Consider the following 24,793-nt stretch of genomic DNA (forward strand, 5'->3'; position numbering starts at 1 on the left):
AGTGTGTTTGTGTGTGCTTGAATAGATGACCTTTCTCTCCTGGGAATCTAATGTCTGTTATCACTGGAGCTGAATAAGTTTAACTCTGTCCATGTATTCATACAGCCTAAAGCCCGGGTAGAGTGGTCGAGTGAATGCAGTCTGGACTCTATGGAGGAGGGTAATTGTTTCAGAGATGCTCTAGAAGGACAGATCTCCAGCCCTGTGATCCAGATACATCCCTATCCTACAGGACTCAGGGCCAGGGGCAGGTCGTTTAGTCTCTATGTTGTTATGTAGGAAACTACAGGCTTCTTTGGTGCAGAGTAAACTCCAGGACTTCTCATTGAGGCCAAACTGGGCTTCTGGACCAAAGCCCGTCCTGTTGATGTCCTTGTAAGAGACTGCTATGTAGGTCCTCTTCCCTCTCCACTCTACCTCCCAGTAACAGCAGGCCCCAGACCCTTCCTACACAGCACCTGGATAATGTGGAACCTCTCTGGATGGTTGAGGCACAGTTTGGGTACCTTCATTGTCACTTCCAGGTCTCCCTCAGTCAGGTGGAGGTTGTAGAAGCCTGTGTTTGGGTCCAGTGTGAGCTGACAGGAATCTGTGGAGAGATAGGAGAGGGAGAAAACAGAGCAGAGATAATTTGGATGTGTGATTGGTGTAGAATATACCTTACCTTGTGTAATAACATAAATGTATACTTTAGCAACAATGCGTCCTGGTGACCATAAAGAAAGAAGTGGTTGCACAATTGAATGATAAAGATTTTTGATTTTAGATACATTCTTGAAGTATTGCTCTGAGAGAACAGATACTCACATTGTAAGAATTCCAATCTTGTCTGGGACTCTGGTGTATGCACAATCTCCACCGTATTGACTGCAAATGGGAAATGTTCAAAGAATAACAACAAACGGCTATCAACAATTATGCACTAATTCATTTTATAAAACGATTGAAGAGCAATACACATTTTTGTCAGTTTGATGAAATAGGTCATATACCACCGCCAGGTGGCAGGTAATGAAGCTCTATTTAATTAATTTAATTTTAATTTTTATTTTTTTTATTTTTTAAGTGCTGTTGTTGAATAGTGTCAGACCTGTTCTTAGAATCTGCAACCAATTCTCTTTCCAGACATCTTACATTTACATCATTTAGCAGACGCTCTTTTTCAGAGCGACTTACAAATTGGTACATTCAACTTATGATAGCCAGTGGGACAACCACTTTTTTTTTCAAATGGGGGGGGGGGGGTGGTTGGTAGAAGGTTTACTTTATACTATTCCAGGTATTCCTTAAAGAGGTAGGGTTTCAAGTGTCTCCGAAAGGTGGTCAGTGACTCCGCTGTCCTGGCGTCGTGGGGGAGCTTGTTCCACCATTGGGGTGCCAGAGCAGCAAATAGCTTTGACTGGGCTGAGCGGGAACTGTGCTTCCGTAGAGGTAGGGGAGCTAGCAGGCCAGAGGTGGATGAACGTAGTGCCCTCGTTTGGATGTAGGGTCTGATCAGAGCCTGAAGGTAAGGAGGTGCCGTTCCCCTCACAGCTCCGTAGGCAAGCACCATGGTCTTGTAGTAGATGCGAGCCTCAACTGGAAGCCAGTGGAGTGTGCGGAGGAGCGGGGTGACGTGAGAGAACTTGGGAAGGTTGAACACCAGACGGGCTGCAGCGTTCTGGATGAGTTGTAGGGGTTTAATGGCACAGGCAGGGAGCCCAGCCAACAGCGAGTTGCAGTAATCCAGATGGGAGATGACAAGTGCCTGGATTAGGACCTGTGCCGCTTTCTGTGTAAGGTAGGGTCGTACTCTGCGAATGTTGTAGAGCATGAACCTGCAGGATCGGGTCACCGCTTTGATGTTAGCGGAGAACGACAAGGTGTTGTCCAGGGTCACGCCAAGGTTCTTTGCACTCTGGGAGGAGGACACAATGGAGTTGTCAACCGTGATGGCGAGATCATGGAGCGGGCAGTCCTTCCCCGGGAGGAAGAGCAGCTCCGTCTTGCCGAGGTTCCGCTTGAGGTGGTGATCCGACATCCACACTGATATGTCTGCCAGACATGCAGAGATGCGATTCGCCACCTGGTTATCAGAAGGGGGAAAGGAGATAATTAATTGAGTGTCGTCTGCGTAGCAATGATAGGAGAGACCATGTGAGGAAATGACAGAGCCAAGTGACTTGGTGTATAGAGAGAATAGGAGAGGGCCTAGAACTGAGCCCTGGGGGACACCAGTGGTGAGAGCACGTAGTGCGGAGACAGATTCTCGCCACGCCACCTGGTAGGAGCGACCTGTCAGGTAGGACGCAATCCAATCAGTAGGGAGGAGAAGGTGGCAAATAGCTTCCTAGGGTTAGAGGCAGAGGCTTGAAATTTAGAGTGGTAGAAAGTGGCTTTAGCAGCGGAAACAGAGGAAGAGAATGTAGAGAGGAGGGAGTGAAAAGATGACAGGTCCGCAAGGAGTCTAGTTTTCCTCCATTTCCGCTCGGCTGCCCGGAGCCCTCTTCTGTGAGCTCGCAATGAGTCGTCATGCCATGGAGCAGGAGGGGAGGACCGAGCCGGCCGGGAGGATAAGGGACATAGAGAGTCAAAATATGCAGAAAGGGAGGAGAGGAGGGTTGAGGAGGCAGAATCAGGAGATCGGAGGGAGAAGGATTAAGCAGAGGGAAGAGATGATAGGATGGAAGAGGAGAGAGTAGCGGGAGAGAGAGAGCGAAGGTTGCGACGGCACATTACCATCTGAGTAGGGGCAGAGTGAGTAGAGTTGGAGGAGAGCGAAAGAGAAAAGGATACAAAGTAGTGGTCAGAGACTTGGATGGGAGTTGCAGTGAGATTAGTAGAAGAACAGCATCTAGTAAAGATGAGGTCAAACATATTGCCTGCCTTGTGAGTAGGGGGGGGGACGGTGAGAGGGTGAGGTCAAAAGAGGAAAGGAGTGGAAAGAAGGAGACAGAGAGAAATTAGTCAAAGGCAGACGTAGGGAGGTTAATGTCACCCAGAACTGTGAGGGGTGAGCCATCCTCAGGAAAGGAACTTATCAAGGCGTCAAGCTCATTGATGAACTCTCCAAGGGAACCTGGAGGGCGATAAATGACAAGGATGTTAAGCTTGAATGGGCTAGTGACTGTGACAGCATGGAATTCAAATGAGGATATAGACAGATGGGTCAGGGGAAAAATAAAGAATGTCCACTTGGGAGAGATGAGGATTCCTGTGCCACCGCCGCGCTGACCAGATTCTCTCGGGGTATGCGAGAACACATGGTCAGACTAGGAAAGAGCAGTAGGAGTAGCAGTGTTTTCTGTGGTAATCCATGTTTCGGTCAGCGCCAAGAAGTCGAGGGACTGGAGGGTAGCATAGGCTGAGATGAACTCTGCCTTGTTGGCCGCAGAACGCCAGTTCCAGAGGCTGCCAGAGCAGAAATTACACACCACATCTTCAGGCCCAGCATGGCTGTGAACAGGAAGAGCAACTTGGACTCCCAAGACCCTAACCTTATCAACCATCTCTGCTAAAATGGTATTTCTACCCAGTTCAAGTCTCTGGGAGAAGGGAGTTCTGCACTGAGGGCAGCGGTATTTTCCTCCACTCTGTTCATCCTGGTCCCAGCAGCCTTCAGTACAGACCATGCAGTAACTGTGTCCACAGGGGATAGCCACTGGATCTCTCAGCATATCCAGACAGACTGGACAGAGGAATTGATCCTGGTAGATGAGTTCCTCTGCCTGTGCCATTTCAGAGAGTCCAGGAGAAACAGCCAGAGCGAGCGAGAGAGAGAACAGTGTTGATTTCTTTTGGCGGTGAAAATTGAGGAATTATATTGGACTTCCTAGTTCTACCAGCAGTTACAGAAGGCAAGATTGAGGTTACTCTGTAACAAAGAAAAAGGATCGTCCCTGGGTGTGTGCATGTGTGTGTGTGTGTGTGAGAGAGAGTGAGAGAGAGCGAGAGAGAGACAGACAGAGTGAGAGAGAGAGAGAGAGAGAGACAGACAGAGTGAGAGAGAGAGAGAGAGAGAGAGAGAGAGAGAGAGACAGTATGACATTTGTTCATGTCTATACAGACTGAGCTTTTGCAATTTCTTCATATCTTGTGACTTTCACTGCTGTGCTGTTGCCACTGAGGTTACCTGTGACACTTTTGATAAAAACATACCACAATAAATGTGCCATTGATATTGCCATTGAAATGAACAATAATTTCTAACCAATCATTCAACTAAAACCACCACAAGGGGGTAGTAGCATCCTCTGCAAATGATAACAGATTTGTTTCTAATGCCACATGCTTGGGGGTAACAGCTGATATCAGGCTTATCATTAAGAGCCTATGGGCTAACATTGAGGCCATTAACCCAGAGCCTGAGTGAGGTTGATAGAAAACAATATCCTCAGAGGACACTAACAATAGAAGATCTGTTTTAGGACTGTGGGCTTTGATAGTCGGATAGGGTCAAGAATACTTTTCTATATATTTTTTTATCTTTATTTAACTAGGCAAGTCAGTTAAGAAAACAATTACTATTTTCAGCTTACCCCGGACCAATTGTGCACCACCCTAAGGGGCTCCCAATCACAGCCAGATTGTGATACAGCCTGGAATTGAACCAGGGTCTGTAGTGACGCCTCCAGCACTGAGATTCAGTGCCTTAGACCACTGCGCCACTCAGGACCTTAACAGGAAAATGTGCAATGGGGATGTGATGATGACAAATGAAGAGAATGGGGAAACAGGATACACTTTTCTTTTCACAACATATCAAGAAGGTATTTGCAGAATTAGTATTTAAATGATTGTAGTTTATTGTTTGCCAGCAAAATACAAATGACAAACTCTACAGTAACTAAACTACTAAACTATACAGTAACTCTATACAGGCTCCGAAACACATAAACTCAAAGCCAGGATAGAGGGCCTGAGTGAATGTGGTTTGGACTCTATTGAGCAGGGTCATTGTGTCAGGAGACGCTGTAGAAACACAGACGTCCTGCCCTGTGATCCAGGTACACTCCTCTCCTAGAGGTCGGGGTGGGGATTCTAGTGGCCACATTATTGTGCCAGAAGGTATAACATTTTCTGGAACAGAACAAACTCCAGGATTTCATTGCGTCCAAAGTGGGAATTGTTGCCCTCTCCTCTCCTGGTCATCTCTTTGTATGCCACAGCCATGTTAATGCCACTACCCCTCCACTCGGCCTCCCAGTAGCAGCGTCCTGACAGAGCCTCAGTGCACAGCACCTGGCTCCAGTGATCAAACCTCTCTGGGTAGTCAGGACAGGAGTGGTCCCTGGCCCTCACTGTCACCACCCTGTTCTCCTCAGACACACTCAGGCCCCTGTGGGCTGTCCGGGTGTCCAGTGTGAGCTGACAGGAATCTATGAGGAAAGGGGATGGAGGGAAGGAAAGGAAAGGAAAGGAGGAGTCAGTGTAGTAAAGTACTACACTAATATGAAAGGAATGGTAACAAGAGGATGGATAGAATCAGCGGAACACTGCCATGATGCAGATTTAGCCCTGAGCTAAGACCAGATGCAGCACTCTTGTCATTAATGGAGTTGAAACTGGCTTACAATATAATAAGAACTCTGGTCTGATCTGGGGCTCTGGACACTGCAGGGGTTTCACTGTGCCGGCTATGGAGGAATAAGAATTTGACTTTATACAGAGAGGAGTAGTAATGTTCTATAGAAAAAGTTAGAATTACAGTAAAGTGTCCATTCTCACCTGCCCTGGATTTTTTGGGCCATTCCCCTTTGAACAAGTCCTCCAATCTCTTCTAGAGTGCTGATACTGACGCTCACACTTTACCAAAATCCCCCAGAGGAACCACTGTGATTCTGGGTGTTTCTGTGAGTTCAGTCAATATAGAGATTGACTGGCACTTCTAGAAACCAGGAGAGAGGAAGTCAAAGTGTGGACTACGAGAAAAAAATGACATAAAACACATACATACGACAGGTGTCAGAGCAGCAGTGATGTTACCTGTAGAACATAGATGTGATCCTCTGTGTGTGAAAGCTGCTCCAGCTCAGCGTCTTTCTTTCTTTCTCAGCTCAGCCACCTCCTGCTCCAGTCTCCATATGTTCTTCAGTCTGACTCACTGCAGTCTCCTCCTGGACTCTGGTCAGCTCTCTCATCTCACAGCACCTTCTCTCTATGGAGCGGATCAGCTCAGTAAAGATCCTCTCATTGTCCTCCCCTGCTGTCTGTGCAGATTGCTGGTGAGAGACACAGACAGGGGTCATGACGACCATGATTAGATATTTAATTTTGCCAAGTATGAACAAGAACTCCCAAAACCTCCCGCATCGACTAAAATGTAGCTCAGTAGAGCTTGAAAGTGGCATCAGACTTGCCATTGCTCTACTGATCTCCACAGTACATCACCTTGAGTGATTCCAGCCTGTCTCAGATCCAGCAGTTCCTTTTCTTTGGCTTGGATCCTCATTTTGGATATCCTTCTCGTCCTCCCCAGCTGCCTCTGCAGGGACAATCACTCCCACTGAACTACAGAGCCTATCTATACTGAACAAATACATAAACGCAACATGCAAAGTGTTGGTCCCATGTTTCATGAGCTGAAATAAAAGATCCCAGAAATGTTCCATACTCACAAAAAGCTTATTTCTCTCAAATGTTGTGCACAAGTTTTTTACATCCTTGTTAGTGAGCATTTCTCCTTTGCCAAGATAATTTATCCACCTGATAGGTATGGCATATCAAGAAGCTGATTAAACAACATGATAATTACACAGGTGCACGTCATGCTGGGGACAATAAAAGGCCACTCTACAACACAATGTCACAGATCTCTCAAGTTTTGAGGGAGTGTGCAATTGGCATGCTGATGGCAGGAATGTCCACCAGAGCTGTTGCCAGAGAATGTAATGTTAATTTCTCTACCATAAGCCGATTCCAATGTCGTTTTAGAGAATTTGGCAGTACGTCCAACCGGCCTCACAACCGCAGACCACGTGCAACCACCCCAGCCCAGGACCTCCACATCCAGCTTCTGCACAAACTGTCAGAAACTGTTTCAGGGAAGCTCATCTGCATCTTCGTCCTCACCAGGGTCTTGACCTGACTGCAGTTCAGCGTTGTAACCAACTTCAGTGGGCAAATGCTCACCTTCGATGGCCACTGGCATGCTGGAGAAGTGTGCTCTTCACGGATGAATCCCGGTTCCAACAGTACCGGGCAGATGGCAGACTGTGTATGGCGTTGTGTGGGCGAGCTGTTTGCTGATGTCAACATTGTGAACAAAGTACCCCATGGTGGCAGTGGGGTTATGGTATGGGCAGACATAAGCTACGGACAACGAACACAATTTAATTTTATCAGTGGCATATTGAATACACAGAGATACCGTGACGAGATCCTGAGGCCCATTGTCGTGCCATTCATCCACCACCATCACCTCATGTTTCAGCATGATAATGCACGGCCCCATGTCGCAAGGATCTGTACACAATTCCTGGAAGCTGAAAATGTCCCAGTTCTTCCATGGCCTGCATACTCACTAGACATGTCACTCATTGAGCATGTTTATGATCCTCTGGATCGACATGTACGACAGACAGCGTGTTAGAGTTCCCGTCAACATACAGCAACTTCGCACAGCCATTGAAGAGGAGTGGGACAACATTCCACAGGCCACAATCAACAGCTTGATCAACTCTATAAGAAGGAGATGTGTCACACTGCATGAGGCAAATTGTGGTCACACCAGATACTGACTGGTTTTCTGATCCATGCCCCTACTTTTATTTTAAAGGTATCTGTGAACAACAGATGCATATCTGTTTCCCATTCATGTGAAATCGGTAGATTAGGGCCTAATGAATCGATTTCAGTTGACTGATTTCCTTATACTGATTTCCTTATATGAACTGTAATTGTTGCATGTTGCGTTAATATTTTTGTTCAGTGTAATTAAATATTTTGGGCTGAGGTAGCAGGCTATTCATCATATGGTGAGTCACTCGCTTTATCAAATGGAATCTTTAGCTGGTGAAAGCTGTGATGTTGTTTAGTCTTCAAAACACACAACATAATTTTTTTTTAAGCATTTTCCATTCCTCAAATGGAAAAAATCCAGGGACACATTGAGTCATAGAATTACCTATATGTTCTATAACCCGTAACAGTCTATGGATGAAGGGAACATTTAGATTTCAACCTCTAAATCGGGACAGTTGTTGCTCAATATGCGATATGTGACTAGAATGGCGTCTTAAACAACAGCCAACTTTCTGGGACATAGACATGTCTTATATCGTCAGATAGATTGTTAATCTAGCTGCAGTGTCCAATTTACAGTAGCTATTACAGCGAAGAAATACCACGCTATAGTTTGAGGATAGTGCAAAACAACAAAACACTATTATCAAGGCAACTGGTTTGATACTGTGATGAGGTGTGAGCTTCTTTGAGAAGAACGCACAGGGGCGGAGCTTGGGTGGCGTGCCTGAGCGTTGAGACAGGACTGCTCCCATCCCAACATCGGACGCATCCACCTCCACTACGAACGGTAGTGATGGATCGGGGTGGGCCAGTACCGGGGCCGAGGTGAACAGTTCCCTCAGGTTACTGAAGGCCCTGTCAGCCTCAGCAGACCAGCGGAGCAGGGACGGCCCACCCTTCAACAGAGATGTAATGGGAGCTGCGACCTTGCCAAAGCCCCGGATAAACCTCCGATAATAGTTGGCGAAGCCAAGGAAGCGCTGCACCTCCTTTACCGTGGTTGGAGTCGGCCAATTATGCATGGCTGCAATGCGGTCGCCCTCCATCTCCACACCTGTGGTAGAAATGTGGTATCTGAGGAAGGAGACGGACTGCTGGAAAAACGTACACTTTTCTGCCTTAGCATAAAGGTCATTTTCCAACAGTCGGCCAGTACTTTACGAACCAGGGACACATGCTCGGCGCGCGTAGCGGAATACACCAAGATGTCGTCGATGTAGACCACTACACCGCAACCAAGCATGTCCCGAAACGCCTCATTCACAAAGGACTGGAAGACTGAGGGAGCATTCATCAAACCATAGGGCATCACCAGGTATTCATTATGCCCCGTGGTTGTGCTGAATGCTGTCTTCCACTCATCTCCCTCTCGGATACGCACCAGGTTATACGCACTCCTGAGATCTAATTTAGTGAAGAAGCGTGCTCCATGCAATGACTCAACCACTGACGGAATGAGGGGGAGAGGATAACTAAATCTAATCGTCTCCTTGTTCGATAGTCAATGCACGGGCGCAGACCGCCGTCTTTCTTCTTCACAAAAAAATAAACTTGAGGAGGCGGGTGAAGTGGAGGGACGTATGTACCCCTGGCGCAGGGACTCGGTGACGTATGTCTCCATAGCCTCCGTCTCCGCCTGCAACAGGGGATACACATGACTCCTGGGAGGTACAGCGTCTACTCAAAGGTTTATTGTGCAATCCCCCGCCCGATGAGGTGGTCATTTAGTCGCTTTATTTTTAGAGAAGACTTGTGCCAGATCATGGTATTCGGGGGGAATGCGCACGGTGGAGGCACCATCTGTACTTTCCACCGTGGTAGCACCAACGGAAACACCCATACACCTACCCTGACACTCTCGCGACCACCCCGTGAGAACCCTCTGTGGCCATGAGAAAGTGGGGTTGTGGAGTGCTAGCCATGGAATACCTAACACCACAGGGAAAGCAGGAGACTCAATGATGGAAAAAGTGACCTGCTCACAATGCGTCTCCTGTGTGATCATGGTGACTGGTACCGTGACTTCCTTTATCAACCCGGACCCTAATGGTCGACTATCAAGTGCTCTGATGGGGCGTGGAATGGATAGGGGAACTAATGAAATGCCCTGCGAAAGTTTTATCCATAAAGTTCCCAGCTGTGCCTGAATCAACTAGCGCCTTACACTGGGGAACTCTCATGTGATCAGGGAAGTATATGGGTATAGTACAGTGCTCAGCAGAGGGCTCTGAACAAGAGTGGGTGCTCAATACCTGGGGTGATGCGAGAGTGCCCTACCGGCCGCCTCCTGACCCAAAAGAGCGCTGACAACAACGTGTGGTGGAATGTCCTCCGCTCTCTCGGTGCGCGGTACCACCCAGCTCCATGAGCTCTGGATCCGCGTCGGTCGGGGCGGGAACGGGCAGACCTCCTCCAGGACGTCCTCTGGTTGCCAGCAGGTTATCTAGATGAATGGCCTTGTCCACCAGTTCGGTAAAAGACAAACTGGTGTCGCGGCAGGATAGCTCCCGTCGGACGTCCTCCCGTAGATGGCACCGGAACTGGTTGATCAGGGCCCGCTCATTCCACCCGGACCCTGCTGCCAGGATCCGGAACTCCAGCGCGAACTCCTGTACTGTCCTCGTCCCCTGCCTCAAGTGGACCAGCTGCTCACCCGCCTCTCGACCCTCGGGCGGGTGATCAAAAACCGCCCGAAATAGGCGGGCAAACTCCCTGTAGTCCTCCAACGCGGCTCCTCCTTCTCTCCAAACCGCGTTGGCCCACTCCAGGGCTTTCCCCGAGAGGCAGGAAATGAGGACGGACACCTGCTCTCGATCTGATTGTGCCGGCCTGACACTGGAGCAGTACAGCTCCAGTTGAAGAAGGAATCCCTGACATAGAGCCGGCGTCCCATCGAACGCCCGAGGTCAGGATATCTGTATCCCTCCGGATGCTGTGATGTAGGTGGCTGGATCCAGTTGGCCAGCCGGTTCCTCTTCTCTCCAGGCATTGGACGACCTGAAGAACCTGATCCATCGCTTCCCCCAAGCTGGCCAGCATTGTGGAATGCTCCTGGACCCTTGCCACAATTCCAGGTGTGCGCTCTTCTCCCGCTGACTCCATAGCTGGTGAGTGATTCTGTGATGAGGTGTGAATGACGGAGTCAGGCGCAGGAGGTAAAACACCAAAATCAAGAGTTTATTCAGTGTACAATAATGTAGCGCATATAGCGACAGAACGAAACTAGCACAAGGGAAAATCAACCTTGGCTGCATACAAGTAAAGAGTAGCTCAACCGAGCTACTCACTCTCACAACAAACAATCACTCACAAAGGCAAAGGGGGCAGAGGGAACACTTATACACAGACTAATGAGGGAATGAGTACCAGGTGTGTGTGATTGACAAGACAAGACAAATGGAGTGATGATAAATGGAGCGGTAGTGGCTAGTAAGCCGGTGACGACGAACGCCGAAACCTGCCCGAGCAAGGAGGAGGGGCAGCCTCGGCTGAATTCGTGACAGTTACATTCACCTCTAATGGTAAATAATGTACTTACATTCAGTAATCTTGCTCTGATTTGTCATCCTGAGGGTTCCAGAGATAAAATGTAGCACAGTTTTGTTTGATAAAATCTATTTTTATATCCTAACACGATCCATGTTGTATTCAGCGTTTTGCATGAATTTCGACTCTTTCAACTTGCAACAAAACAATTTATGAAATCTAATCAGCAAAACGTTGCTTGACCCGGTCAAGTTCGGTTTCTGTGCAATCCTCAGATACTCTAGAAGGCAATCAAACGTGTTTCATCATTCTACACGTATTGGCTACACAACATGTCAATTAGCCCATGAAGGTTAGCCATCATTACGCACCAATGAGACGAGCGGTGTTCACTTGATTGACAGTGTCTTGGTCCAATGACCACCTATCGTTTTGAGCTAGCTAGATAGCCAATGAGCTGGGCTTTACAGTAGTGTGTGAACACCCTTTGTACGACAAACAGCCATCATGCTAGAGCTGTGAGCAATAGTGTTCCTTCTCAAGGGGAAAGCAAACAGGAAGCACAGTAGTTTACGTTATGCAGCGGTTCGTTCTCTTCTACAACCTTTTCTCAAAACTGAAAAAGATATAAATCGAAATCCAAGTATACAAATTTGGATGAGATTATTGCAGAAATTGACCGGGAGAGTGACACAGAACGAATGGATGAGGACTCTGAGTGAGCACAGTTTTGATTCCAGTGCGGAATAAATGTTTGATTTCTATATACAGTACAAGTCAAAGGTTTGGACACACCTGCTCATTCAAGGGTTTTTCTTTATTTTGACTATTTTATACATTGTAGAATAATAGTGAAGACATCAAAACTATGAAATAACAAATATGGAATCATGTAGTAACCAAAAAGTGTTAAACAAATCAAAATATATTTTATATTTGAGATTCTTCAAAGTAGTCACCCTTTGCCTTGATGACAGCTTTGCACACTCTTGGCATTCTCTCAACCAGCTTCACCTGGAATGCTTTTCCAACAGTCTTGAAGGAGTTTCCACATATGCTGAGCACTTGTTGGCTGCTTTTCCTTCACTCTGCGGTCCAACTCCTCCCAAACCATCTCAATTGGGTTGAGGTCGGGTGATTGTGGAGGCCAGGTCATCTGATGCAGCACTCCATTACTCTCCTTATTGGTCAAATAGCCCTTACACAGCCTGGAGGTGTGTTGGGTCATTGTCCTGTTGAAAAACAAATGATAGTCCCACTAAGCGCAAACCAGATGGGATGGAGTATCACTGCAGAATGCTGTGGTAGCCATGCTGGTTAAGTGTGCCTTGAATTCTAAATAAATCACAAACAGTGTTACCAGCAAAGCACCCTCACACCATCACACCTCCTCCTCCATGCTTCACGGTGGGAACCACACGTGCGGAGATCATCCATTTCCATACTCTGTGTCTCACAAAGACAAGGCGGTTGGAACCAGAAATCTGAAATTTTGACTCATCAGACCAAAGGACAGATTTCCACCGGTCTAATGTCCATTGCTCATGTTTCGTGGCCCAAGCAAGTCTCTTCTTCTTATTGGTGTCCTTTAGTAGTGGTTTCTTTGCAGCAATTTGACCATGAAGGCCTGATTCACGCAGTCTCCTCTGAACAGTTGATGTTGAGATGTGTCTGTTACTTGAACTCTGTGAAGCATTTATTTGGGCTGCAATTTCTGAGGCTGGCAACTCTAATGAACTTATCCTCTGCAGCAGAGGTAACTCTGGGTCTTCCTTTCCTGTGGCGGTCCTCATGAGCGCCAGTTTCATCATAGCGCTTGATTGTTTTTGCGACTGTACTTGAAGAAACTTTCAAAGTTCTTGAAATGTTCAGTATTGACTGACCTTCATGTCTTAAAGTAATAATGGACTGTCATTTCTCTTTGCTTATTTGAGCTGTTCTTGCCATAATATGGACTTGGTCTTTTACCAACTAGGGCTATCTTCTGTATACCACCCCTACCTTGTCACAACACAACTGATTGGCTCAAATGCATTAAGAAGGAAATAAATTCCACAAATTAACTTTTAAGAAGGCTCACCTGTTAATTGAAAAGCATTCCAGGTGACTACCTCATGAAGCTGGTTGAGAGAATGCCAAGAGTGTGCAAAGCTGTCATCAAGGCAAATGGTGGCCACTTTGAAGAATCTCAAATAATTTGTTTAACAGGTGTAAAATAGTAAATAATGGCTATTTCTCAGAAAGTTTTAAACTGTCAAGAGGAGTGAAACAAGTTTGTCCAATATCGGCATATCTATTTATTGTGGCCATCGAGATGTTAGCTATTAAAATCAGATCCAATAATAATATCAGAGAATTAGAAATCCAGGGCTTAAAAACAAAGGTGTCATTGTACGCTGATGATTCATGTTTTCTTTTAAATCCACAACTAGAATCCCTCCACAGCCTCATAGAGGATCTAGATACATTTTCTAACCTTTCTGGATTACAACCAAATTATGACAAATGTACTATATTACGTATTGGATCACTAAAAAATACAATTTTTACATTACCATGTAGTTTACCAATAAAATGTCTGATGGTGATGTGGATATACTCGGAATACATATCCCAAAGGAAATAAATGATTTCACTTCAATACATTTTAATAGAAAGTTAGCAAAAGTAGATAAGATCTTGCTACCATGGAAAGGAAAATACCTGTCAATTTGTGGAAAAATCACCCTTATTAACTCTTTAGTATTATCCCAGTTTACCTATTTGCTTATGGTCTTGCCTACGCCTAGCGAACAGTTTTTAAATTATATGAGAAAAAAATATTCAATTTTATTTGGAACGGCAAGCCAGACAAAATTAAAAGGGCATATTTATATAATGAATATGAATTCGGAGGACAGAAATTATTAAAAATATTAAAGCATTAGACCTATCACTAAAAGCTTCAGTCATACAAAAGTTATACTTAAATCCGAACTGGTTCTCAAGCAAATTAGTAAGATTGTCTCACCCAATGTTCAAGAAAGGCCTTTTTCCCTTTATTCAGATTACAACAACTCATTTGCAGTTATTTGAAAAGGAAATAATCTCCCAAATATCACTATTTCTAAAACAAGCCATTGAAAGTTGGTTGCAATTTCAATTTAATCCTCTAGAAACGACAGAACAAATAATGCAACAAATATTGTGGTTAAATTCAAATATACTAATTGACAAAAAAAACTTTATTTTTTGACAGAATGTTTAAAAAAGGTATACTCTTTGTAAATGATATCATCGGTAGGACTGGTGGAGTTATGTCGCACATGCAGCTAACAAAAACATATGGAAATGTCTGCTCTACCCAAAATTACAACCAAATAATTGCAGCCTTACCGCAAAAGTGGAAGAGGAAAGTGGAAGGGGGAGAAAGTAAGGAACTCGTCTGTCGGCCTTGCATTAAAGAACATAATTGGTTAAGGAAAACTGTGATAAATAAAAAAGTATATCAGTTTCACTTAAGGACCAAAGGATTGACAGCCGTCCCATATAGATTGCAAAATAGTTGGGAAGACATTTTTGACGTACCGATCCCATGGCATAGTGTTTATGAACTGACACGCAAAACGACACCGGATTCAAAAATTAGAATCTTTCAATTTAAATTATTATATAAAATCCTTGCTACCAATAGAATGTTATTTATATGGGGGATACAATCTTCCCAGCTCTGCAGATTTTGCTGTGAAGAGACAGAATCATTAGATCATTTGTTTTGGTTCTGTCCATTTGTAGCTTGTTTTTGGACACAGGTCCAGGAATGGCTAAAGGATTGCAATATTTACCTGGAGCTAACCTTGCAGATAGCATTACTGGGTGATCTGAAAAGTCATAGTGAATCGATCAATAATATAATAATACTTTTAGCAAAAATGTTTATTTTTAATTCACAATCTGTAGAAGCAATGAGAATAGAAAGGTTAAGAACTTTTGTAAAACATCACAGTACGGTTGAAATACACTGCTCAAAAAAATAAAGGGAACACTTAAACAACACAATGTAACTCCAAGTCAATCACACTTCTGTGAAATCAAACTGTCCACTTAGGAAGCAACACTGATTGACAATACATTTCACATGCTGTTGTGCAAATGGAATAGACAACAGGTGGAAATTATAGGCAATTAGCAAAACACCCCCAATAAAGAAGTGGTTCTGCAGGTGGTGACCACAGACCACTTCTCAGTTCCTATGCTTCCTGGCTGATGTTTTGGTCACTTTTGAATGCTGGCGGTGCTTTCACTCTAGTGGTAGCATGAGATGGATTCTACAACCCACACAAGTGGCTCAGGTAGTGCAGCTCATCCAGGATGGCACATCAATGCGAGCTGTGGCAAGAAGGTTTGCTGTGTCTGTCAGCGTAGTGTCCAGAGCATGTAGGCGCTACCAGGAGACAGGCCAGTTCAGGAGACGTGGAGGAGGCCGTAGGAGGGCAACAACCCAGCAGCAGGACCGCTACCTCCGCCTTTGTGCAAGGAGGAGCAGGAGGAGCACTGCCAGAGCCCTGCAAAATGACCTCCAGCAGGCCACAAATGTGCATGTGTCTGCTCAAACGGTCAGAAACAGACTCCATGAGGGTGGTATGAGGGCCCGACGTCCACAGGTGGACACCAAGATTGGCAAATTCGCCACTGGCGCCCTGTGCTCTTCACAGATGAAAGCAGGTTCACACTGAGCACATGTGACAGACGTGACAGAGTCTGGAGACGCCGTGGAGAACGTTCTGCTGCCTGCAACATCCTCCAGCATGACCGGTTTGGCGGTGGGTCAGTCATGGCGTGCGGTGGCATTTCTTTGGGGGGCCGCACAGCCCTCCATGTGCTCGCCAGAGGTAGCCTGACTGCCATTAGGTACCGAGATGAGATCCTCTCGGCTGCAGATATAATGATGTCCAGCTTCTTGGACTTCTTGGACACTTATGCAGTACAATTAATAACTGTGGCTATAAATGCTACAAAATCCACCTTTTTCACAATAAGTGTATCCAGATCACTTGATTGAAGTATAACATTTGCAACTGGTTGTCGTGCATCCACCGCCATATCTTCTTCAGAACTGTGGCCTCTTGCCCCTTCAATGCTCTTCACCACCTCCACATATGAGATTTGCTGTACAGCCCTGATCCTTGACATCTCAACCTCTTTCACCTTAACAGGGCACTCAGGAAATTTGGAAATATGATCCCCACCACATTTGCAACATTCTACATTCACAGACTCTTCAATAACATATTCCTTCCGTCTGCAAACACTTGACACATGGCCAAACTTTTTAGTCTTTTTGTATTGCATTGTGTTTTGCATGAACGCTCTTATGGCGTATCTTATATATCCCAACTTTACATAGGGTGGTACAGTGGGGGGAAAAAAGTATTTAGTGAGCCACCAATTGTGCAAGTTCTCCCACTTAAAAAGATGAGAGAGGCCTGTAATTTTCATCATAGGTACACGTCAACTATGACAGACAACATGAGGAAAAAATTTCCAGAAAATCACATTGTAGGATTTTTAATGAATTTATTTGCAAATTATGGTGGGAAATAAGTATTTGGTCAATAACAAAAGTTTCTCAATACTTTGTTATATACCCTTTGTTGGCAATGACACAGGTCAAACGTTTTCTGTAAGTCTTCACAAGGTTTTCACACACTGTTGCTGGTATTTTGGCCCATTCCTCCATGCAGATCTCCTCTAGAGCAGTGATGTTTTGGGGCTGTCGCTGGGCAACGCGGACTTTCAACTCCCTCCAAAGATTTTCTATGGGGTTGAGATCTGGAGACTGGCTAGGCCACTCCAGGACCTTGAAATGCTTCTTACGAAGCCACTCCGGGCGGTGTGTTTGGGATCATTGTCATGCTGAAAGACCCAGCCACGTTTCATCTTCAATGCCCTTGCTGATGGAAGGAGGTTTTCACTCAAAATCTCACGATACATGGCCCCATTCATTCTTTCATTTACACGGATCAGTCGTCCTGGTCCCTTTGCAGAAAAACAGCCCCAAAGCATGATGTTTCCACCCCCATGCTTCACAGTAGGTATGGTGTTCTTTGGATGCAACTCAGCATTCTTTGTCCTCCAAACACGACGAGTTGAGTTTTTACCAAAAAGTTATATTTTGGTTTCATCTGACCATATGACATTCTCCCAATCCTCTTCTGGATCATCCAAATGCACTCTAGCAAACTTCAGACGGGCCTGGACATGTACTGGCTTAAGCAGGGGGACACGTCTGGCACTGCAGGATTTGAGTCCCTGGCGGCGTAGTGTGTTACTGATGGTAGGCTTTGTTACTTTGGTCCCAGCTCTCTGCAGGTCATTCACTAGGTCCCCCTGTGTGGTTCTGGGATTTTTGCTCACCGTTCTTGTGAACATTTTGACCCCACGGGGTGAGATCTTGCGTGGAGCCCCAGATCGAGGGAGATTATCAGTGGTCTTGTATTTCTTCCATTTCCTAATAATTGCTCCCACAGTTGATTTCTTCAAACCAAGCTGCTTACCTATTGCAGATTCAGTCTTCCCAGCCTGGTGCAGGTCTACAATTTAGTTTCTGGTGTCCTTTGACAGCTCTTTGGTCTTGACCATAGTGGAGTTTGGAGTGTGACTGTTTGAGGTTGTGGACAGGTGTCTTTTATACTGATAACAAGTTCAAACAGGTGCCATTAATACAGGTAACGAGTGGAGGACAGAGGAGCCTCTTAAAGGAGAAGTTACAGGTCTGTGAGAGCCAGAAATCTTGCTTGTTTGTAGGTGACCAAATACTTATTTTCCACCATAATTTGCAAATAAATTCATAAAAAATCCTACAATGTGATTTTCTGGATTTCTTTTTCTCAATTCGTCTGTCATAGTTGACGTGTACCTATGATGAAAATTACAGGCCTCTCTCATCTTTTTAAGTGGGAGAACTTGCACAATTGGTGGCTGACTAAATACTTTTTTTCCCCACTGTAAATACTCACCAAACATCAATAATACAGATAAACTTTGCTCCTTTTTCCCATTTTCCAAAAGGGTCAAGCGACGAGCATTAACTACTCCTGGAACTTTTAGTCTAAGATAAAAACGCCAGAAATAACATATTTTACTGGTGCCCTGCTCCCAAAATAAAAGCTGTTCACTTCATGCGTCGATATTTTCGCGAGCCACAATGCACACTCCTTTTGCTCTTTAGATGTACACGATATCAACACCATACCACTCCTGATTACTTTGACTGCATCCACTTTTCCCAATGCCTTCTTCACCATCCTCGTGACTTCAAAGGGGTTTCCCAAATAAACATCTTTATCCAAAAAACGTGTGGACCTCAGTTCATCTTTCAATCACCTATGTGGGTATAGGCTCCTAAAAACCAATGAGGAGATGGTAGAGCCGGGACTTGCAGCGCATCAAGTGTCAAAAATAGAACCAAGGAAATAATCTCCCAAATATCACTATTTCTAAAACAAGCCATAGAAAGTTGGTTGCAATTTCAATTTAATGCTCCAGAAACGACAGAACAAATAATGCAACAAATATTGTGGTTAAACTCAAATATACATTATTTTTTTATTTAAAAAAACAAACAAGTATAATCTTCGTAAATGATATCATAGGTAGGACTGGTGGAGTTATGTCGCACATGCAGCTAACAAAAACATATGGAAATGTCTGCTCTACCCAAAATTACAACCAAATAATTGCAGCATTACTGCAAAAATGGAAGAGGAAAGTGGAAGGGGGAAAAAGTAAGGAACTTGTCTGTCGGCCCTGCATTAAAGACCATAATTGGTTAAAGAAAATTGTGATAAATAAAAAAGTATACCAGTTTAATTTAAGGACCAAATGATTGACAGCCGTCCATATATAGATTTCAAAATAGTTGGGAAGAGATTTTTGACTTACCGATTCCATGGCATAGTGTTTATGAACTGATACGCAAAACGACGCCGGATTAGAATTTTTCAATTTAAATAATTATACAAAATTCTTGCTACCAATAGAATGTTATTTATATGGGGGATACAATCTTCCCGGCTCTAATTTGTTTTGGTACTGTCCATTTGTAGCTTGTGTTTGGTCACAGGTCCAGGAATGGCTGAAGGATTGCAATATTTACCTGGAGCTAACCCTGCAGATAGCACTACTGGGTGATCTGAAAAATCATAGTCCAGGAGTCTGAAAAATCATAGGTCCAGGAATGGCTGAAGGATTGCAATATTTACCTGGAGCTAACCCTGCAGATAGCACTACTGGGTGATCTGAAAAATCATAGTCATTCGATCAATAATATAATAATACTTTTAGCAAAAATAATTATTTTCAATTTACAATCTGTAGAAACAATGAGAATAGAAGGATTCAGAACTTTTGTGAAACATCACAGTACAGTTGAAAAATATATGGTAAATAGAAATCCAAGATAGATGGGAGGTGTTGAATGGAGCTGAAGGATGGGACTAATAACAACTAACAACAACTAATAACAACAAGATAACTAATGTACTGTGTCCATAATCATTATATAAGTTATAGTTTGTTTTAGTTTGTGAAAGAGCACAGTTACAAAGATATGGCATATAGAAGCAAACTGGATGGACATCATGAAAATGATCGGAGAGGTTGAGGGTAGAGGAAGTTCAGGAGTAAAAACAAACAAAATAGAATGATTGTAAAATTGACTGTGTCCATAAAATGTATATAGTATGTATAAGCTGGAAGTAGAGGCCTAAGCGTTGTTGTTCACTAGTGGTCCTCTGTAGCTCAGCTGGTAGAGCACGGCGCTTGTAATGCCAGGGTAGTGGGTTCGATCCCCGGGACCACCCATATACAAAAAATGTATGCACGCACGACTGTAAGGTGCTTTAGATAAAAGCATCTGCTAAATGGAATATTAATTAGGGAAGTGGTGATGGGGTTGGAAAATAATAAAGGGGAATCTATTTTTAAAAAGGATATGTATGTGTATATATTTGCGAGAAAAAATATAATATGGGGGATTGGAAGTAATGCAGACAATTACATTGATGGAAGTTACAATCTATCTGCAATATTAAAGCTGATCTACCCCCCAAAAAACAAAGAAACAAAAACAATTTATATTATAGCGCCTGGCTACACAGATGCTCGTTGAAGCGTGCGAGCAGTTTGGCTAAAATGATTGAATAATATGTATGTTTACATTTATTTTGCAATGCTCACGCACGTAACGCGAGCAGTGCGGTCAGCATGAGTATACAGTATGTCAGACCAGGGGCGCAACTTTGGTTTTAGAAGTGGGGGGGACATACAGTGGGGAGAACAAGTATTTGATACACTGCCGATTTTGCAAGTTTTCCTACTTACAAAGCATGTAGAGGTCTGTACTTTTTATCATAGGTACACTTCAACTGTGAGAGACGGAATCTAAAACAAAAATCCAGAAAATCACATTGTATGATTTTTAAGTAATTAATTTGCATTTTATTGCATGACATTAGTATTTGATCACCTACCAACCAGTAAGAATTCCGGCTATCACAGACCTGTTAATTTTTCTTTAAGAAGCCCTCCTGTTCTCCACTCATTACCTGTATTAACTGCACCTGTTTGAACTCGTTACGTGTATAAAAGACACTTGTCCACACACTCAATCAAACAGACTCCAACCTCTCCACAATGGCCAAGATCAGAGAGCTGTGTAAGGACATCAGGGATAAAATTGTAGACCTGCACAAGGCTGGGATGAGCTACAGGACAATAGGCAAGCAGCTTTGTGAGAAGGCAACAACTGTTGACGCAATTATTAGAAAATGGAAGAAGTTCAAGATGACGGTCAATCACCCTCTGTCTGGGGCTCCATGCAAGATCTCACCTCGTGGGGCATCAATGATCATGAGGAATTTGAGGGATCAGCCCAGAACTACACGGCAGGACCTGGTCAATGACCTGAAGAGAGCTGGGACCAGTGGCGGCTCCTGAAAAAATTCTCAGGGGGGGCAATTTTTCTGATGATTTAGGTGACCTACACACATTTAAAAAAAGATATGTCCAGCAACAACATGAAGACAGGGGCAGCATATAAGTCAATACCAGAAGCATTTATTGACTGATCTCAAAAGTGTTGGCTTACCAGGGTTGGTGGAGCCCTCAGTTTCATCTTTGCCTCGCAAAGCTAACTCAAACACTCCGCAAAACTTCACACACTGGATTAGCCGGCTGAGGATGTGGCGGTTCTTGCTAATGTCGTAGTAAATATATTTGTTATAGTGAATATGGAATATGATATGTTGAGTAAAATGTTGTGCTAAGATCTATTTAGGTCAGGAGCTGGTTATAAGTTCTGTTCCTATCCAATAACAATGGACAAAAGGGTCCTATCTTGTCAGCCTTGTCAGTTTCAGTTCTCCAGTAAACTTGTGATTATCAACACTAACCTCATCGTTGTGGCGGCGGACAGCTAGCCTGTATCCCTCATCCAGTTGAGTGGGAATGTTCACTCTCCCCAAAGCAGACAATCTCAAACAGCTATCCATGTGGGTCTTTGACAGCTCATGTTTCTTAATCTTTCCTGAAAGATGGTGCATGTCCGTTACACACCAGTCGCTGTCCAAGCGGTGCTGTCTGCCGTGCCGCCTTCAGGGTGAAAGAGTAAGCAGGGGGTAGCAGAAGACTGCATTAGCTACATCGCAGCCTGCTAGCCAGGTTTTTCGTTCGTACCAATTTTTGGAAAATCCTCGGGTGTAGGACTTCCCCCCTTTAGTAGAAACCTGTTGAATTATTAAATTTGGTCTGGGAGGTCCTAATTGTTTCGTTGCCAATTTATCTTCATTTGTTCGCCGACAAAAAGGAACTTCTTTCAAAGACACAATCGAGTTGCACTGAAGCCTAGCCATTTTGATTGTAGTAGTGAATTGATTGACGCTGCTACCCGCTCTTTTCTTAGTTACGTTCATGGTTATGTTATGTATGACGAAAGCGCGTAAGTGCAAGCCCTCAGAAACCCATAGAGATTGTATTGAAAGCTCTGATATTTGAAAAAAATAGATTTTACATGGGAGTCTATGACAGACTTCTGGGCGATTTTCAACCTGACTGAAATCGCCCCAAAAGGGGGGGGGGGCCATTTGAAGCACGACTTTAGCCTGATTGGACATTTAGTGGCACTGTGGCAGATCAGACGTCTAGATTACAACACTGATAACTACTGTTGCCGTGATATAATTGATTAGAAAAAAAATCCCTTCCTTTTCCCGTTTGGCAGTGCGTCGCCCATATCGCCCTATTGAACACACCGCCCCTGGCTGGGACTACAGTCTCAAAGAAAACCATTAGTAACACACTACGCCGTCATGGATTAAAATCCTGCAGCGCACGCAAGGTCCCCCTGCTCAAGCCAGCACATGTCCAGGCCCGTCTGAAGTTTGCCAATGACCATCTGGATGATCCAGAGGAGGAATGGGAGAAGGTCATGTGGTCTGATGAGACAAAAATTGAGCTTTTTGGTCTAAACTCCACTCGCCGTGTTTGGAGGAAGAAGAAGGATGAGTACAACCCCAAGAACACCATCCCAACCGTGAAGCATGGAGGTGGAAACATCATTCTTTGGGGATGCTTTTCTGAAAAGGGGACAGGACGACTGCACCGTATTGAGGGGAGGATGGATGGGGCCATGTATCGCGAGATCTTGGCCAACAACCTCCTTCCCTCAGTAAGAGCATTGAAGATGGGTCGTGGCTGGATCTTCCAGCATGACAATGACCCGAAACACACAGCCATGGCAACTAAGGAGTGGCTCCGTAAGAAGCATCTCAAGGTCCTGGAGTGGCCTAGCCAGTCTCCAGACCTGAACCCAATAGAAAATCTTTTGAGGGAGCTGAAAGTCCGTATTGCCCAGCGACAGCCCCGAAACCTGAAGGATCTGGAGAAGGTCTGTATGGAGGAGTGGGCCAAAATCCCTGCTGCAGTGTGTGCAAACCTGGTCAAGACCTACAGGAAACGTATGATCTCTGTAATTGCAATCAAAGGTTTCTGTACCAAATATTAAGTTCTGCTTTTCTGATGTATCAAATACTTATGTCATGCAATAAAATGCAAAATAATTACTTAAAAATCATACAATGTGATTTTTGGATTCTGTATCTCACAGTTGAAGTGTACCTATGATAAAAATTACAGACCTCTACATGCTTTGTAAGTAGGAAAACCTGCAAAATCGGCAGTGTATCAAATACTTGTTCTCTCCACTGTATATATATGTATATATTTTTATTTTATCCAGTCGGATAAACACTCCAAACAGCCTACCCGACCGCTCGGAGGTGTCCGCATGGTCCTAAAGCATACCGTTGCCTCGTTTTGTATCACATTCCAATGATAAAACTGGGGGGGACAAAAATCCAGTGAAAGTTGCACCCCTGTGTCACACACAAGCTCAGTCATAAGCTCAGTCAGATAGTCAAAAGAGTTGAAGATGCTTTGCATGTGGAAACATAATGTATGGTGCCACATTCAAAGCAACTGCCTGAACCAATGACAGGCACCTGACAGACCTCAACCCAGATTGGACAGTTCACTCAGATCCTATAAGCAGGTGTCAGATACAGAGTTAACATTTTAATATGGGAAAGGATGTTCTATAAATTTTGATAGAAACATAACTCTAACCTTTAGATTTTATGCCCTCAACTCTGATCATTATTAGGGAAATGTTCATTTTGTTGAAATCATATCCATCACTCCCAGTATAGAAGGCGCCAAACATATTGCTTCCTTGTAGATTTCAGTCTTAGGAATGGGCATAAGTATTCTTTGTGCACATAACATACTTTCAGAAATGGCCATATTCTGTCATGGTTAAACAACTGAGGTTGAATGGCAAGAGATTATTGTTTTTCAGTCCTTACCTGTTTCTTGGTGCTTTCCGCTGTAGCTGAGACTGTATCATGGCTCCTGTGTTCATCCATCACACACACAGACACACTGATCAGTACAACAGTAGATCTCCAAAAGCCTGTCATGATGAGAGCAGATTTGCTCCTTCAGCTGCATGATGTCTTCAACCAGGTTATCCTTCCTTAGGGCAGGAGATTCCTTGTGAGAGTGGAGGTGAGCTGCACAGTAAGAGGCCAGACACACCAGACAGGATCTGATTGCAAAGATCAGATGCCACATCTCCAGCTCCAGCATATGGGCAGCTTTGACCAGAGGGAGCAGCTTGGAGTCCTCCTGTCTTCAGTTCCTCAACCATTTCAGCTAAAATTGTGTTTCTCTTCAGAATTGGTCTTGGAGTGAAGGTCTGTCTGCACTGAGGACAGCTGAATATCTTAGAGGAGTCATCATCACCCCAGCATCCCCTGATACAGCCCATACAGTAGCTGTGTCCACTGGGGATAGCTACTGGTTCCTTCTGTAAATCAAAACAAATTGAGCAGCAGAATTGCTCTCTATCCGAGGACCTATTTGTGCCATTCTCTACCACAGAGACAGATTGCATCAGCTTCTCTGGAGCAGCCTGTGGCATCCCATTTATAAACCTAAATATACAAAGCAGCAACCCACAACCACACCTCCTACAGCAGTTTGG

General features: G+C 44.4%; 1 pseudogene; it reads right to left on the reverse strand.

Annotated features, from left to right (window-relative positions):
• Positions 1 to 44: 44 nt before the first annotated feature.
• LOC123492358 lies at positions 45 to 24,396 on the reverse strand (annotated as a pseudogene).
• Between the last annotated feature and the right edge of the window lie 397 nt (positions 24,397 to 24,793).

Source organism: Coregonus clupeaformis, chromosome 14, assembly GCF_020615455.1.
Source record: "Coregonus clupeaformis isolate EN_2021a chromosome 14, ASM2061545v1, whole genome shotgun sequence".
Classification (NCBI taxonomy): domain Eukaryota; kingdom Metazoa; phylum Chordata; class Actinopteri; order Salmoniformes; family Salmonidae; genus Coregonus; species Coregonus clupeaformis.